This window comes from Capsicum annuum, chromosome 5 (assembly GCF_002878395.1).
Source record: "Capsicum annuum cultivar UCD-10X-F1 chromosome 5, UCD10Xv1.1, whole genome shotgun sequence".
NCBI lineage: Eukaryota > Viridiplantae > Streptophyta > Magnoliopsida > Solanales > Solanaceae > Capsicum > Capsicum annuum.
In genome coordinates, this window is record NC_061115.1 from 116,760,718 (window position 1) to 116,780,210 (window position 19,493).

The 19,493-nt window shown below is 34.8% G+C and overlaps 1 long non-coding RNA gene across 2 annotated transcripts; it reads left to right on the forward strand.

The window, feature by feature from the left end:
* The first annotated feature begins 3,619 nt into the window (after nt 1-3,619).
* Nucleotides 3,620-9,974, forward strand: LOC107870873. Of its 2 annotated transcripts, XR_001674479.2 has the most exons (3): nt 3,793-4,509; nt 4,605-6,397; nt 7,468-9,974. It is a non-coding gene; the product is annotated as an uncharacterized LOC107870873 (long non-coding RNA). The 2 variants fall into 2 exon arrangements; XR_001674480.2 differs by lacking the exon at nt 7,468-9,974 and having other exon boundaries at nt 3,620-4,509; nt 4,605-4,773.
* The last annotated feature ends 9,519 nt before the right edge of the window (nt 9,975-19,493 follow it).

Below are 19,493 nucleotides of genomic sequence, written 5' to 3' on the forward strand. Positions count from 1 at the left end.
GATTGCAACACCCGATTACTTAGAAGGGGTATAAAAAAACCCTTTAGTTCGCAAATTGGCTCATTTTTTAGCCACACCTTGAGAATAAAAGCCCTAATTAGTTTGATAACTCAGAATTGAGACTTGTGGGTGACTTGGGAGCTTGATTAACATCTATTTTTGCAATTTTCTTTCAATTTGAGGTAAGATTTAATCCCTTTCTTGGTGAATTTTCTTGGTTCTTGACCAAAACCACAAATAGCTTGAGGGCTTAACTTTAGCCCCCAAATTAGTTTGATTTTCACGCTTTCTTGAGGGTTATGATTCCTTGATCATGCATGACTATTGGGTTGGTATCGAAAATGTATTTTTTGTAAGTGGGACCCACGTGGGATTTTTGGTGTGATTTTTGGACGTCAAGCATAATTGTGCAATTTGGGTATCATTATTCTCATATTTTCGAGTATATTATGATTTTGATAGCTTGATTACTATTTGTGATCATCAAGTGAAGTCGGATTTGGTAAATTATTTAAGGATTTGCACTTCGGCTTTGAGGTAGGCTTCTGTCTACTTTTCTTCATAAGATAATGTGTGCTATATATTATTCCATGTAGATGTGAATTTTAAGATTGATATTGGGTAGAATGACTTAGTCTTGACTATGAAGTTTGGAGAATATATGAGGGTTTTTGACTAGTAAGGTAAAATGCTTATTACCCTAGTAGAATCTTATTTCCTTCTCTTTAGATTGAACCAATTTGTAGAATAGATATGATCTGATGCTAGTTTTGGGATGTGGTTTAAGAATTGGAAGCATGGTTAGTATAAATTAAGCTTTTTGGACAATTCTAGTGATCTTGAAACCATAATTTAGATTAAGTTAACTTAATTGCTCATGTTTTTAAGTGGCTTACTTATCTTAGAGTTGATTATGGCTTATGTACCATCAAGAAGTGAATTTAGATACCTTAGCCTAGCCCGAGGTATAAATTGCCTAAATGTTGAATTCGAGGATTAGAAGTGCGTTCTTCCGGCCCAACTTAGGCTAAGACTTGGGTTAGCCCATGTGGACTTAATCATGGTGGCTAGGCATATTTGAGACTAGTAAGCTTGTAGAGTAAGGGTTAAAACATGCCTTTTTCCTTAAAAATACACTTTTTAATAATAATAATCGTATGTCTTAATGAATAACTTATATATAAAGGAGGTTAATAATGATGTCTTAAAGACTTGATTGAGACACATTCTGGTCTATGACTTGACACTACTCATTACTCCGATAGTAAGAGATTCTGACCTTTTCAACACTTATATAATGATTTAGTTCCGAAGTTCACTCTGGGTAATGGATATCTTATATGTAAAGGAGGTTAATAATGATGTCTTAAAGACTTGATCGAGATAAATTCTGGTCTATGACTTGATACTACTAATTACTCTGATAGTAAGAGATTCCGAGCATTTCAACACTTTTATAATTATTCCAACCATTTACACTCTTTTTAGCCATGGTGTGTGTTCGTTCACCTATTATATCTATATATACACCTCTCAGATATGGGAGGGATGAAGATGTTGTACTTATAATATAATTTCTGGGTAAAACCCAAAGAAAAATTATAGTATTAATGTTATATATATGTGTTGATGATTATGATGATACTGATTATATACCCGACAAGGTCAGATGATATTGTAATGATGATATAGATACCTAACAAGATCGGAGGACATTGTGATGATATATTGATACCTGGTAAGGACGGGAAATAATGTGATGATAATATTAATACCCGGAAAGGCCGAAGGATGATTATATCTATGTGCCTATATGTACATCTACTGGTTTAAGTCTGGCTAACCCTATGTATGGAAACTATATACCTGGTAAGGCTGAAGGATGACTGCGATGATGATGGTTATAGTGATAATGGTTATGATGATGATAGCTATGGTGATGATGGTTATTATGGATATGGTTGTGATGATGACATTGTGATAATGTTTATGTACTTTGAATTCAATCTTGCATGTACATTTCCTATCACCAGTATACACCTATATCTGTTAGCCCATATGTAAGACCCCATAAAATTCTAAGCTTAACTTAGTCCCTTATAGCGTGAAAAGGCTCCCAGACTTAGAAATTTCAGCTATGTGTAAGGACTTTGTCTTTTCTAAAGCCCTCGAACTTTACAAAATTTGTTTAAGACCTTCCCGACCTCAGGGAGCTAGTTTTTAAGTTGATTTATGATCGAGGAAGTCAATAGTACAACCCAGGTGAGTTTCGAAATTTTTAGAAAAGTGTAAGGGCGTGTTTGGATTTTAGAAATAGTGGCTTGAGGCGATAAGACTGCGACGCCCTGCCCAGAGCAGCACTCTAGAGTCTGCGGCGCCTCACCTAGAGCGGTGCTCCAGAGCCTGCGGTGCCTTGGCTAGTCCAGCCCGTGTATTTTCCTGCAGTTATGTTCCACGCCTTTAAGGGAAAATGTGTCCTTTTTCCTTCACATATTAGGTCCATAACATGGGATTAAAGCCACAAATAACATAATTGCTCATCCTTTTTTACAAAATCCTCTCAAGAACAAGCCCTAACATCATCAACATCAAAAATCAAATCTCAAGAACTCACCCCCAATCTCCACAAAATTAACAATCAAGGTATGTTTGGTGTTCATCTATGGGTTCCTTTCACCCATAGATCCCAAGAATCCCTTTTAAAAATACATGATTAAGTTTCATGAATTACATGCTTCAAGATTAATTGTATTCATGTTCATGATAGTGATTGGATTTCAATTCATGATTTATTTTTAGTTTCCATGAAATAAAAATAATTTATGTGATGAATTATATGAATTGCATGATAAACCCTTGAATTTGACGTTGAGTATTGTATTCATGATGTTCATGTGTTGGCCATTATCATGTAAAATTATCCATGCTCCCTAAGTATTTTCTAAAATGCCTATGTGAAGTAAAAAGTGGAATCATGACATGTCATTATGTGGTTCCAATCATGTAAAAGCTTATGCCCTACAAGTGCTTGATAAAATGTCTCTATGAATGAATTGTGGACAAGTGTACATTGTTATATTTCTCAAGATCATGCTATGCTTTACTCTTCATGCTATCGAGTCCATGGGATATCTAATACCCAAAAATCTTAGTTGTTGACCTAGAGCTGAAGTAGTTACAGAATAGTCTCAGTAATATCACGATTAGTAGTACTCAGTCAGTACAGAACTCAGTCTAGTTCAGTCAGTTAACACTGTTGACACCTAATTTTTTCCCTCCACGACTAAATTTAATCTTGAGTTTCTTTAGTTTTTTATAAAATTAAAATATTTATTTCATCTGAATAAAAAAATTTTAAAATATTTTTGTACGTAATTTTTTTATTTTAAGAACCGATTATATATTGTCGAGTTTAATTATACGAGACTATATAATTTGATTACTTAAATATTTATTGCATGGAATTTTGGATTTTAATCAAGTTTATTTTGAAAATAAATTCAAATGATTAAAACCTTGATTTAAACGTAATATGTTCTCGAAAATAATTTTTTTGGAAAATAGTTGTTGCATTTTATTTAAATCAAGAAGCCCATGATTAAATAAAGAATTAATTCGTATAAATTTCAATTTAATTTGACCAATCTACTAAATTTGATCATAGTTGAAATTAAATTGACCACAATTACAATGCAATTGACTAATTAACTTTTAATTTGATCGTAATTTAAGTGGAATGGGCTAATTCCTAATTGAAACTAATTTTTGAACCCCTAGTCTAATTGGGGTTACCCAATTAAAACCCCATCAGCAGCCCACCATAACCAATGGCCTAACTCTCAGTCCAAGCCCGACCCGACCCGCCAGCCCATTCTTTTCTTCTTTACCCATCAACAATTCAGTACAACATTAACATTAACCATAAGCGCAACAATGGTAAAACCCAACAAAACAGCAACATCGATCAACAATAAACACCATTAATATCGGCGACCCAACTCCAATCCAACCCATGACCAGGCGAAAAAATCCAACCCAATATCAATTCAAACAGCAACAGTGAACGCCACCACCTCGAACTTGACCCAGCTCTGACCCATGATTCCAGTAATAAGGAATCGTACTACCTCAACAACTTAGCATCCGACCTTTTCAAAATTGTATGATTTTCGTATGATTTTACAGCTCATCCTCTTATCCCTTTTCAAATTTGGAATTTCCCCTTTTGAAATCCCAGAATTAGCCTAAAAAATTATCACTCCCACTTCGATTGGAGCATAAATGGGAATCCAAATTCCCTTCTATAAAAAGGGATTCTTGAGCAAAAACAATAAAGTCGGAAAAGGCTGAAAAACTTTTTGAGAAAAAAAGTCTATTATTCCAGTTAAAATAGCTTTTTTCGTGAGAAGTTGTCAATTACGTGAAGTTTTCTTTGAGTTGCAGAGCCTTTTCCAGTGGTGGTAGAAGTTCCATCGAAGATTCAAGCCCTGTTTTGCTGCTCTGAAATAGGTAACCCTTCTCCCTTTTAGTTTTGGCATTCTTTTCTTAGTCGTTCGATAGTCATATTAGTGTTTATAATGGTGTGCTGGGATTGACTGTTGTAGGTGGCTTTGATGGACGTTCGATCGTTGTATTAGTGTTTATAATGGTGTGCTGGGATTGACTTTTGTAGATGGCTTTGATGGCCGTAGGTTTCATTTATGATGGTTGTTATTCAAATTGATGTGCTCACTGCTATTGTTCTGCACCGTTAATGAAGTGGTTTTCATTGCAGAGTTTTGAAATCTATACTCAAATATTGTTTCTTCTTTTGTCTTGTTGTCTGTTATGCTTCATATAGTGGGGGTTAGTAATTATAAAATCTCTTTACTGTGAATTGTTATAATCTATAGAAGCTCCCTGAAGCATTTGCTGCATGTTTCAAGCTACAGCTTGTTAGAATATGTATGGTAATTTGGATAGATGTTTTACTTGTCAAGAAAACTCCGCTCTACGTCTATTCTTTATTGTATTTAGGGAGAGTTGGTTGTTAAAATTTTAAGACGGAAAAGGCTATAGTGTATGTGAAGATTGTTTGTTGCTTAAGTCTTGGAACTTATTTCATATAACGGCTGGACTTAAATACGAAGTCAACTCTATTTCATAACGGGTTTTTTTTTATTGATGTGTTATTTTATTTTACATAGATATGCTGCTCATTTTTTAACCCTTTTTGGTTTATGGATCTGGCCTAAAAGTCTTTTAGAGTCCTTGGTTTTGCTCTTGGTAGTTGCTTAGATTGTTTCGTTCTCTCTAAGTGTGTTAGAGCCTCTGTCGAATTTTCTTTACTCACAATATAGATGAGAATGGTGGAGTAGGTTTATAGAAGGGGGATATTTCATTCAAAGATCTCTCTATGACCTTCTTGATGTGTGAGGTTCTTTTGGACCTACACAAGAGAGGAAGAGAATGAAATAAGTCCCAATGCCAAAGCTACCCCTTAAAAAGTATTACGAAACACTTTAGCCCTGGATTAAATTCATTGCTCATTTCCTCCTATGTGTTAAATTAGAATAGTCTACGAAATTAAAATTATTTTTCAGAAGGAATGTTATATTGATATTAAGGGATCTTTATGCTCTTTTATCGTATTTTGACAAGCGAATCTCAGTAACTTGTTAAAGGAAGGATGAAAAGGTCTTGTGAATAAGGAGCTTCACTGAGTCTTTGATTGTTCCATCATTGGGTTGAATTATTTAGGCATGTAATAATTTTATAGATGTATAACTTTACCTCAAAACTAATTTTTTTCAATATGAAGTATTTTGTTTCCTCGATATCTTGGTCGTCTTTTTGAGTTTATACATGTGTTTTTGTTTAAGATTTTCCTCAGTTGTACCAAGAAAGGGTTGATGAAACTATGAGGGAAAGGCAATGTGTCTTATTTTTCTTGTTATTTTCCTAAATGTTTGACTATAATTTAATATGCTTAAATCATCCTTACTTCTACTTATTCGAATTTATAAAATTGATTTCAAACTTCTTCCTGTTTATTCATTGAAGTCAATTACTTTTTTTCTTCTTTTTGATGTGCTAGTGATGGCCATAAATGTGTAGCTTCATCATGTTAAGATGCCCATTTCCATTTTTGTTCTCTGGCTGTAGAATCCAAAAAATTGGTTCTTTCTCTTTTGAAGTCAAAATGCTTATTTTCCTTTACACTTGTGTATTTTATATATGTTTTGGGTGCGCATTGATCTCCCTTCATCTTTTTCTTTTCATGAACTCGCGTTGGAGTCCAAATGGACTTTTTCCTCCGTACATTTTGTAACGGGCCATTGAGGCCCATCCTTTTGAAGATTCAAAAAGATGGTCCGAAAGGGGGCGCTACCTGTCGTATGAGTAAAGATGGTAGAAGGTAAGACAGGTTCAAGCCCCAGAAGACCGAAAAGTCTCAATCTTATTCTTGCTTTATTTATTTATTTATTTATTTGGGCCTCGAAGCCAAAGTTGATTTGAAAATATAGATTAGGACAAGTGAAAAATGGGTTGAAAGCCCAATTAGATTAGGACAAGGTTCGTTGATTTGGACCGAATGGCCTAAGTCTTTTACTTTCTCCCCTATCCCTTTTCATGTGTTTATTTGCTTTTCATTTATTTAGACATGGTTAAATCCCCTACTAAGTCGTCAAAATTTATTTTACAAATCTTTTCCTAAAGCCTTTTTCTTTTCGAAAAAAAACAACTTCTCTTTTTGAAGGTTAGTCAAAAAATGTTTTCAAACAGTCCGGATAACCGCAAGTTAGTGGATGTTTTAGGTGCTTAAAACCTTTCTAAAACGTTAATAGGAACCGCTTACTTAGAATCTTTAAATTTTAAATGATTTTTTTTTTGGATTGTTTAAAGTATTTTATAAAGTTTATTAATTCTTTTTCAAAATTTAGTGGCGACTCTTCAAAAGTCAAAATTTTTGATAAAATACAAATGGCGACTCTGCTGGTGAATTTAACTAGGTTCTAACCAAATGTTTGATTTCATCTTTTGATTAATGTTTACGTGTTTATATATTTTGATTTTGTGGTATTTAATTATTGTATCTCATAGAATAATCTTGCATTGATTTATTAAATTGTTTTGGGGTTTTGTGGATGTCCTGACCCCTGTTGTTCAACTCCAAATAAAGTGTTGAAATACGGTGGTTTATTAGCACGCGAGTCATCTGATGGCTATTCGTATTTTCAAACCCAAGTCGTTCTCTTGGGGACCTAGTTCAAACCCACTCTAGACACCTAGGATATAGCGAAATCAAAACCCTATTTTTGGCACAAGCCTAGGATGACCCAATGCCCGAAGGGGTATTAGGTCTATTAGAAATCTTTCCCTGCATTTATTGACCTCGAGTTAATTACAGACAAATCACATTTGTGTTTTGAAGAAATATATATTTGCTTAATCCAATTCATTATCCTTTGGTTCCTTTCTTTCAAGTAAGGATGCCTCAATCATACACCAATTGAAGAAGGAATTAAAGCAAGCCAGGAAAGCAATTGATTGATTTGGACAATTGCATCTAGAGCAAAGTTATAGGGGAATCGCTTGATCATCAATAGATGTTGCCAATGACAATAAGTATACAAAACTAAGAGGGAGAAGGCCGATAGAAGAGCATTCAGGAATTAGTATTTCCTATCCTCTGTGCAGGACATTGTTTTTTTTCTCATGTTATTTTCCCTTTCCCTGAAGATTGTATCCCTTTTGTGCAACTTTATGTACACCTATGAAGGTTTTGGGGGGATAATGGATTGGTTTTAAAAATCATATACTTCCTTCAAATACGTTAGGGCAACCCTTGGCTCAAAAGGGTGACCCAATTAGAATGCACGTTTATTACAATATGTTTGTATTATATAACTGTTTATGTGATGATACGTGCTATGTTGATTCGAATCAAAGGTAAATTGATCCAATCCCATTTTCCGTAGAACATCTCAAGGTAAAAATATACCCCACTATACAAAAGTCCGACCAAACGTACTCTAAGTCTCCCAAGTTTCTTAGAAAAGTTTGCAGTCATTCTTAAAACATCCAAAATGATCGATATCATTTTAGGAAAGTTGACTTTAGAATAAAGAAAAGCCAATATAGTTTCGGCCCAACCTCCATCTTCAAAATCTCCGTTGTCCTCCACTTTCTTGAAAAAGTAATAAGATCGGAAAGAAGAAAAGTTGGGCCTTCCTGATAAATTCCACTTATCCATATCATTAAGAAAAATCCTATTCATTGAAATTCTCGAGTCATCATTAATTCATGGATGAATTCACATGAGATAAGAAATAACTCTATATGTTTACTTCCTACCATATTATCTTACTTTGGTTATTACTAATGAAATCTAACACATCAGCGTTTAAGTTGTTTTTACCTTGCAGGTAATAGAAACTACTCTGTATTGGCACAAAATGACCCTATTTTACTAGATCAAAGTGAATAAGAGACCTCTCTCTTAATTATATCTTTGTTACAGGAAAAGAAAAATGACTATTTGTAAAATTGGACTCTATTAATCATTTTTCAAACCTGTAAACGATGGTCTCGATGATGGGATAAGGAAAATACGAGGATAGAATTTTCCAAGAGAACTGGGATCGAGGAAGATTAATTGGAGGAAACATTGTTGAATTGGACCTCCACTCCACTTAAGACTCATTGCCCGTCATACAGTAATAACTTAAAACCTGTCATTTTCATGTCCTGTCAAGAAGTAAGATAATGACGAATGAGAGACAATAGCCTTAGAACAGTCAATAGAAGAGTCAAAGAGTTCGAGAATCAAAGAAGCCTAATCTAGAGAAAACTGAGGTGGTTAACTAGGAGGGCACTAACTAAGGGAATTGGACAATTGATCCTTCGTTCTATCAAGAAAAAGCAATGAAAATGTCATGTCATCCGTAGAAGTGCTTAGTAAGATGGATAATAGTATTCTAATGTGTGAGCAGATGCTAACACATTTGAGGTTTTTAACTGAGAATAATTGCAAAGTCTTAAGCAACTTTTATCGTTTTTAATTGTTTTCTCTTTGATATTCCAGTAAAAGTCGAGATGCAAGAGAAACAATAATAATAGAAGTAAAATAGTTGATTTTTGAGCAAGTAGTGAGGGAAGTATTGCTGACGACTTGTCTGATAAGTCGTCAGGATTGTGATAAGCTATCAGAGTTATCGTCAGCTATAGATAGTGTGAGGAAGTTGGAGTACAATTGTGATGACATCTCTGATAAGTCATCACAATTCTGATAAATTGTCGAGAATGTCGTCAGCCTAAGGCAGTACATGAGATTTGAAGTAAAGAAGTGATGACATTGTCTGATATGTCGTCAAAGCCCTGATAAGCCATTAGGAGTTGCCGTCAACCTAAGGTAGAAATCATCAAACTTGGAGAAGTAGCTGACGACATCCCCTGATAAGCCGTTAGGTGTCTGATAAGCCGTCAAGCATGTCATCACACATATGCAGAAGGCAAGAAATGGGAATCATGTATGACCAAATGGTTTGATAAGCTATCAGATCTCTGATAAGCCGTCAGACAAGTCATCAGCTAAGGAGAAAAATCTGAATTTTTAATTTCGAATTTTTCTTAAGTTACAGATATAAATAGCAGCTTTTAGGGTTTCATTGAAGAGGGCTTAACATCTTTAACTTATTCAAAATACTAATTTACTTCTCTTTGGTCTCTAAAATTTGATTTCAATTTTCAATTCTTTGATTTAGTTGTGGGATATTCTTCTTGAATTTGGGAAGAGAATCAATTTCTAACTACATCTTTTGTAAGTTTAATCACTTTGAATTATGGATTCAGATATTGTTATTGCTTTCTCTTTCGTGTGGAACTAAAATCCACAACTAGGGTTTTGGGATCTATGATTACTCCTGTATTGTCTTAATAGTTGGTTAGGGTTCGAGTGATTGTGGGAACATCTGGATAATTCTTTTGTATTAATTATTTTTTGTTGGTTGCAAACAATAGATCCTGCCTTATGTTGATTTACTCGAACTGAGAAATAAACTAAAGGTGGTGAATTATCAATGAGGATTTGGGAAGGTTAAGTTCTCGTCTAATGATTAATGTTGTAACAAGATTGATCAACTTTAGATAAAATCAGTATGAATAGAATGATTTTCTAAGTTTAAGAGAATTAGGGTGTTCAACGTCTATGTAGGTTGAAAAACACTTAGATGGACTATCGAAACTGATAATTTGGTGTTTCCTACAAGGCATGAGAACCTAATACTATAGTTATTATTTAATGGAGATTAATAATCATAGTGATCACAACCCTAGTTTCTCTCTATCACTGATTTGAACCATTGAAATTTTAGATTTGAGCTCTAAATCAAGTTAAAACTTTAATTATTATTTGTTCATCAAAAACCCCTATTTTATCATTTCGTATCATTTGTGTGAATTCAACTTATATCTATAGTTTCAAATTAGTTTAATCACTACTCAAATTGTTCCTCGTGGATTCGACTCCGACTCCAAAGTTGGGTAAACATATTGACGATGACCGCCTTGCACTAAATTGACGTGTAAGTTGAGCATTATAAAAATTGGTGTTGTTGTCGGGGAAAAATTTGGAGTATTGAGTTGGTTTGGAATTTTAGACTACTTTCTTGAATTCAAACTTGTAAATATTTGTTTTTAGTTTTCTTTTATTTTTGTGTTAGGTAGATTTTTATTTTAGTTTAATTATTACTATGGCATCGTGGAATAAACATGATCTTGGTGGTTGTAAATCTTATCTTGATGATCTATGCCCATATTATGATAGTCCTCACTTTTGGAAAGATTATAGATATGCTCCCCGAAGAGAGATGTGTGCACCATCTCCATCCTATCGAGAGTATGATTGTTCTTTATGTGGTAGTCAATATGGATATTGGAGTGATTGCCCAAATGCCCCGCCCTTTACTGCACTAACCCAAACTCTAGTTCTTCTTATGAGTTCTATAGGTTGTATGGTCAAGAAAAGGAAGAGCAAAGCATCTAAAAAAGTGGTATTGAAGCTATGTTTCAACAAATGTTGGATCTCCAGAAAGAAACATATGATATCGTATGTGATATGTGTCAAGACATGAAGCCAATTTTTCATGAGGAGATGGATAGAGAGGTCAATCATTCAAAGCATTCTTTTATATTATGTTTAGATGATATCTTGTCTTGGAGTTATTTAAAATAATGGAAAAGTGTGAAGATAAAGAGCAAAAACTCTATATTGATGTTGAGCTTGATGTTGAGCAACCCTTAGTGATTTCCCAACCATCCAAATCAACAATGAGAGATGATGTCAATATTGAGGACATGGTGCTAGAGGTAAAACAAGAAACAAAGAAAATCTCTAATAAAGACTCTAGCCCAATTCGAAGTGAAGATGTCGAGAAGGTAAATAAAAGTGAGTGTGTAGTAGATAGTGTAAATTTTGAAGTAGGATTGATTGGGCTTCATTCAAAGCACTTTTCTAAATTATGTTTAGATGATATCTTGTCTGTGGAATCATTTAAAATAGTAGAAGAGTGTGAAGATGAGGAACAAGAATCCTATATTCTTGATTTTACATTAAACAAGCAACATGAAAACACACTTCACTTTAATGTCGAGTGGTTTCCCACGCTCAATCCATTACTCGACTTCTTAATTTTTGTACCATCCCCTAAGATTGAGGAAACCAGATGGACTCTAAGTTGGAGGTGAAATTCATATCCTCAAGGTGGAGGAAAAAATTGAGTTGGGTTATGCCGCGATACTAAATTAGGCGCTGCTTGGGAGGCAACCCAAAGTATTTTGTTGTTTGTATTCGTATTATGTGATTGACATTAGATCTTCGCACCCATGGTGCCATAGATATTTTTTTAAATCTCTTGTTTTGGTTTGATGCATTAGGAACATTGCATGATTTTAAGTTGATGGTGGGGCTACTTGTGGGTATTCATGTCCTCTTGGGGCTTTTGTTGCCGTGCCTCTTTTCCCCGAAGTCTTTTTCCTAGTAGAGCCGGCATGTTTAGGCGTATTATGATTTGTTGTAAAATATTGTAGTTGACTAGGAGAAATACAAGTACCTTAGACAGTTAATATATTTTTGTTGATTTTTGAACACCTCTCCAATGGTCTATTTTATAACTGTGTGATATGCATTTATGTGTGACCACTGTGCATCTTGTTATGACATTAGTACTAGTGACATGATAACTATTGCCAAACAATTGCATAAACCGAATGGGTAGTAGTTTGTGATGTAACTTTGTGTGTGTGTGAGATACTACCTAGTTACCATTGTGTGTTAAATCCAAAACTTACTCGGTTGGTCTTGCCTTGGTTGTAGGATGGCAGTTAGGAAAGTATCATAGGTCGTTGATGATATTAGTCCACTTTTAGCCTAAATTACCTTTCATGTGTGAATAATATCCGTTGATCCTGATTTTGAGCCTGAATACCTATTCTTTTTATTATACTTATCACCTTCCCATTTGTATCACAATGAACCTTTTTTGGCCCTGGTCCTCCTTGGACATTATGTACTTTGACTCGGGCAAATAGCCTAAGTTGAGGGTGGCTATCATAGGGGTGCGTGATGTAAAGTGAGTATGAATAAGGGTAAAAAAATTGCAAGGCTGGGTATGGTAGAAAAAGAATGAGGAAAAAAAAGTTGTGAAAAAAATGAATAAATAAAAACTGCACCTAGCTTGAATGTGCTTTAATCAAGAAAGGGAGAAATAAGGTAAAGGTTGATAAATAAGACCCCAAAAATAGTGTAGTGCCAAGGAGGCTTAGTTACTTTAAATATCTTTGTGTATCATACCAGCCCCAAGCCTACATTACAAGCTGAAGAAAAGTTCTATAGTGATCCTAACTTAACTGTCTGAAAGCTTCGGTAATGAAAATAAGGGAAAGCTTATGTTATTTGGCATACATTGACTGGAACTTCTTTCTGAGAGTGAGTGTCTCTTGACCTTCCCCACATTGACATGCTTGAGTTCACATATGAGTGATGAGAGACCTCTTTGTTGTAAGGGCACACTAGTTACATTGCTAGTTGCTAACTTGTTTTGATAGTGTAATCTTGGTACATGTGTGGTTGTTGTTGCTGAATTGATGTCAAGGTGTGTTGCATTATTGTCCTTCAATAATATGCACAGTTGTTTTTCAAATTAATTGACCTTAGAGATGGAGAAGATGTTTTGAGATAATATGGATGGTTGACTGCTGAATGTACTTTGTATCCTTTTGGTTATGTTTTAGTTGCTTGAGGACAAACAATTGTTTTAAGTTGAGGGTGTTGATGTGTGAGCAGATATTAACACATTTGAGGATTTTAACTGAGAATAATTGCAAAGTTTTAAGCAATTTTTGTCATTTTTGATTGTTTTCTCTTTGATATTGCAGTAAAAGTCAAGATACAAGAGAACCAGCAATAATGAAAGTAAAAGGGTTGATTTCTGAGCAAGTAGAGAGGGAAGTATAGCTGACGACTTATCTGATAAGTCGTTAGCCTTGTGAAAGCTATCAGAGTCATCGTTAGCTGTAGACAGTGTGAGAAAGTTGGAGCAGAAGTGTGACAACATCTCTGATAAGTCATCATAATTCTGATAAGCCATCGAGAATACCGTCAGACTAAGGCAGAACATGAGATTTGAAGTGAAGAAGTGATGGCATTGTATGATATGTCGTCAAAGCCCTAATAAACCATTAGGAGTTACCGTCAACCTAAGGCAGAAATCATCAAACTTGAAGGAGGGGCTGACTACATCCCCTGATAAGCTGTCAGGTGTCTGATAAGCCGTCAAGCATGTCGTCACTCATAAGCAGAAGATAAGAAATAGGAATCATGTTTGACGACATGGTCAGATAAGCTATCAGATCTCTGATAAGCCGTCAACATGTCGTCAGCTAAGGAGAGAAATCTGAATTTTTAATTTTAAATTTTTCTTAAGTTACAGATATAAATAGCAACTTTTAGGGTTTCATTGAAGAGGGATTAACATCTTTAACTTATTCAAAAGACTACTTTACTTCTCTTTGGTCTCTAAACTTGGATTTCAATTCTCCATTCTTTGATTTAGTTGTGAGATATTCTTCTTGAATTTGGGAAGAGAATCAATTTCTGACTACATCTTTTGTAAGTTTAATCAATTTGAATTATGAATTCAGTGATTGTTATCGCTTTCTCTTTCGTGTGGAACTAAAACCCACAACTAGGGTTGTGGGATCTATGGTTACTCTTGTATTGTCTTAATAGTTGGTTAGGATTCGAGTGATTGTGGGAACATCTTGACAATTCTTTTGTATTAATTATTTTCTGTTGGTTGCAAATAATAGATCCCTCTTTATGTTGATTTGCTCGAACTGAGAAATAAACTAAAGGTAACCAATTATCAATGAGGATTTGGGAAGGTTCTTATCTCATCTAATGATTAGTGTTGTAACAAGATTGATCAAGTTGAGATAAAATCAGTATGAATAGAATAATTTCCTAAGTTCGAGAGAATTAGTGAGTTCAACATCTAAGTAGGTTGAGAAACACTTAGATGGACTGTCGAAACTGATAATTTGGTGTTTCCCACAAGTCATGAGAACCCAATACTACAGTTATTATTTAATGGGGATTAATAATCATAGTGATCACAACCCTAGTTCCTCTCTATCACTGATTTGAAATATTGAAATTTTAGTTTTGAGCTCTGAAGCAATTTAAAACTTTAATTATTGTTTGATTAACAAAAACCTCCATTTTATCTTTTCGTATCATTTATTTGAATTCAACTTATAGCTATAGTTTAAAATTAGTTTAATCACCACTCAAATTGTTCCTCGTGGATTCGACCCCGACTCCAAAGTTGCGTAAATATATTGATGACGACCGCTTTGCACTTATTTGACGTGTAAGTTGAGCATTATCATATTCAAGGCCATTTAACTTTGAAAATTCTTTTTATGTATGAACTACGTGATAACCTGAATCTCCAAGAAAGGGATACGTAGGCGGCCTATGTCGGCTTCGGTCAACCCAATAGATTTTACTATATGTCCTTAACGTAGTCCTGAACTACGCTTGATATGATTTCTACTTCAACGGGATATGTAGCGCCCCAATGGCTCGATCATATAACACTAGGAAATAGAAATTGGGGCAAAATTTTTGAGAAGGAATCTCAAAAATTCACAAAAGAAAGATCATCATCCAAAACAAAGATAACAAAGACTTCAGATCCTCTCCCAACTGAGATCATCTCAAACAACTTTAAACTTGAACAAAAATTTTGAGGAGGTCCTTAAAATTTCCACTAAGATATTGGAATATATTTCTAATCCCCCATCATAGAGGTCAAAGTCGAGTTTTGGAAATCACCAACTGCGAGAGAGTCTAGATAGACTAAATCTCTGGCTATGACAGAACTTCTGATAGAGAATCTCAATGACAATGAATCCCTGATGATCCTCTATCAAATATGGGATATAGTCAGAACCAAGAGGAAGACATTCGTTGAGCTAGTACATGACCTGACTGGGAGAGATTTGCTAAAGGTTTTACAGAAACGTTTGAAACAATTTTCTAAATTTAAGAATACTTTAAAAAATCTATACAAATATTTTTTAAAATGATTTCCTAGGCATCAATTAGGACGGAGAGTTAGGGATGAAAGTCCCAACTTGATGGAGTACCTGAAAGATGGAAAGGATCAAATCAAGGATTGAAAGAGGTCAACACGGAGTAGTTTTACTCAGAATTAATCATTTTTTTGTGGATGCAAGGATAAGAGCACAAAATTGAAATCTTTTTCAAAATATCCCCAAGTGAGTTACGAGCCACACCAGAGCATACAATGCTCAAGAACGGTATTTTTGGGTATCCTAAAAAATGGATTTAATACCCATTTATCGATGAACTTTTGAATTGTCTATCTCATTTCTTGAGACCATGAAGGACAAACAAATGTGCTTTATCTTCTTTATGAATATTGTATTTAAAATTTTCCTAAAAAATAATCGCTAGCAAAAGTGACTTTGTGTCTACTAAAAATTTACCTTGAGTGTAGGTATATTCAAGAGAGTCGACACAATAAATACAACAATCAAAAGGATCACTCAATAGGAGAAAAAATAGAAAGTCATCCTCAAAATTCATCTTGGAGCGAAGCAAACGGTATTTGAGTAATCCTTAAAGAAGGACTTTACCCCATTTACTTGCATCCGATAGATTTACTATTTAATTATTTCTTCAAGAAGAAATGATTAATAGCAGAATAAGTCATTCAAATCATAATGCTCAGTATTCGTCATTAAACTGTCATAAAGCTTGACTGTGGTCGCTAGTGAGAGCGACAAGGTGTCTACTAACTGTCTACCTTGAGTACAGGTACATGTAGAAAGCAAAATGCAGACAAATGAATTTAGGTGAAACTGTTTTCAAATCATCGGAAGAACCATTTCATATCACCTCATTTACCGAGAGGTCCATTTCATGCCAATGCCGAGAGGGCCATCTCATATCATCTTATTGCCAAAAGGGCCATTTCATACAATTGCTAAGAGGACTATTTCATGCCACTGCCAAGAGGGCCATTTCATATCATTGCCAAGAGGGTCATTTCATGGCATTTCCAAGAGAGCCATTTCATATTATTACCAAGAGGGCTATTTCATATCATTACCAAGAGGGCCATTTCATGCCATTGTCGAGAGAGCCATTTCATATCCTTACCAACAGGGCTATTTTATGCCATTGTCGAGAAGGCCATTTCATATCATTGCCAAGAGGGCCATATCACATCATTACCAAGAGGGCTACTTCATGGCATGGACAAGAGGGCCATTTCATGCCATTGGCGAGAGGTCCATCTGATATAATTGCCAAGAGAGCTATTTCATGTCATTGCCAAGAGGGCCATTTCATATCATTTTTAAGAGGGCCCTTTTATGCGATTGTCGAGAGGGCCATTTCATATCATTCCCGAGAGGGCTGTATCATATCTTTGCCAAGAGGGCTACTTCATGTTATTGCTATGAGAGACAGTTCATGCTATTGACAAGAGGGCCATTTTATGTCATTGCCAAGAGGGCCATTTTATGCCATTACTGAGAGGGCCATTTCATATCATTTCCAAGAGGGACATTTTAAGCCATTGTCGAGAAGGCCATTATATCTAATATTCATTGACAAGTGCGACAAAAATGCTGGCGTCAAGGTTATCATTAGCATCTAATATTTGTTGACACGTGAGATACAAATGATGGCGTTGAGGATATCATTAGCATCTAATATCTATTGACACGCGAGACACAAATATTGGCATCAAGGATATCATCAGCATCTAATATCAGTTGACATGTGAGATAGCATACGCTGGCATCAAGGATATCTCATCATTTTATGAATTAGCATCTGAATGCATCAAAAACGTGTAATTCAAAGGGCTATCTTTAAGTTGCTATCTAAAAGTGAACGACATATAAGACTTCCTAGAAATTGACAATCTGAGGGTCATCTATAAGTCATATTATTTGAAATAGGATAGTGTGAAACATTACCTATGAGTTGATAGCCCATAGGTCATTCGTAACCTGCAACAACATCTTAACCGGATAATGTGCAAGGTTACTCAAAAATTGATAGTTCAAAGGTTATCCATAAGTCGCAACTAAGTCCTTACTGAAGAATATGCGAGATTGTCAAATTGATATGTCCATGGGTTCTTTATAAGCTGCGTCATATCCAAGATTGATTATGTGCAAGATTACCCAAAGACTAGCAATTTGAGAGATATCTATAAGTCATATTGTATCCAAGGTCGGATGATGTGTAGGAATACCTGAGAGCTAGCGCTTGGAGAGATATCTGTAAGCCATCTTTTATCCAAGGTCTAATAATGTGCAGGATCACATAAAAGCTATCAATTCATATCTTTAACTTACCTCATATCCAATATCAAATAATGCGCGAGATTATCCAAAGATTGACAATTCAACGGAAATATATAAGTCGTGTCAATATAAAAGATGAGCAAGACTTACCCATAGTCATAGGAAATTCATTTTCAATAAGTGGAAATGTTATAACACTACAACGACAAGCATTATAGGTGATCAAAAGGTTGCCACATCAGCACAAGATTACACAGTTGCAGGGATCATTCTACATAAAGTGTCATCGATGTCCAAAAAGGGCCACCCTTTTAAAGACATATTCAACTGACAAATGAGTTAATTATGCAATAACCAAGAGGTTTGTTGTAGCTATTGTTGTGAGTTATTTCCTTCTGAACAGGTATATTAAGGATGGCTTCACTTTTCACACGATAACTCATGTAGAGATATGGTAAAAATTATATACCTCTTTTGTGAATTATGTTTAGCACTAATTACTTTTGTTTGAGACATTGCCAATAGCATTAGAGATGATGAAAATCTCAAATAAAAATCACAGGTACGGACGACTCCAGATATAATGCAGCACAATATGGAACTCTTTCTTAGCAGCAAAATGAGACATAGTCTAAAGAGGGACGTCAAATTCTTTGGACGTGAGCTAAAGAATGATTGTCACCGCCATTCAAACATACCCCTATTGGAAGGTATGTGGGAATTTTGGGATATTCTAGTTTCAGTTTCACCCTCAGGATATTTCTAAGCACATACCAAGGGTAAACCTTTTTTTCCTTCAAATTCGAGTGATAGTATACCAAGAGTTTTGGAAATTATATCCGGGTAAGTTTTTTCCTATGGATGTGAAGGATCCCACATTCATGGTTAAGAGGTTACAAGCCTCTTTTCCGCAACTCGATCAACCTGTCACTCATCTTGAGCCAAAGATCGTCTGAAATAAAAAACCATCTTTTCTACTGATAGAGTTGAGCTACAAGTAGTCTGATTACTTGAGTCTCGGGGATATGTAGGCTGAGATCTATATAAAAAAAAACTATATTCCAACCTCTCCCCAAATCTCTTTTATTCTCTAGTTTTTCTGCTTCATCAAAAACTCCAAAATCGAGATAGTATGTGTACTTTTTGGAAATCATGCTTTAAATCAAGCTTTTTGAACTACAATTGGTCTGAATTCTCATGTAACCTAAGATATGTAGGAAACCTGATACATAGGTCCGACCATAACTCTATGAAACTCGTGCAAAATCCAACCTCTTTCAGATTAGAATTTATGGTCGGATGAAAATTAGAAATGTCAACCTCCCTTTGCACAAGGTTACTTGAATCAACCCTACCCAAAGGCTGGGGAAAGTTGTTGACACCAAATTTTTTTCCTCAACGACTAAATTTAATCTTGAGTTTCTTCAATTTTTAATAAAATCAAGATATTTATTTCATTTGAATAAAAAATTTAAAAAATATTTTTGTACGTAATTTTATCATTTTAAGTAGAGATTACATATTATCGTGTTCAATTATATAAGACTATATAATTTGATTACATAAATATTTATTCCATAGAATTTTGTATTTCAATTTAG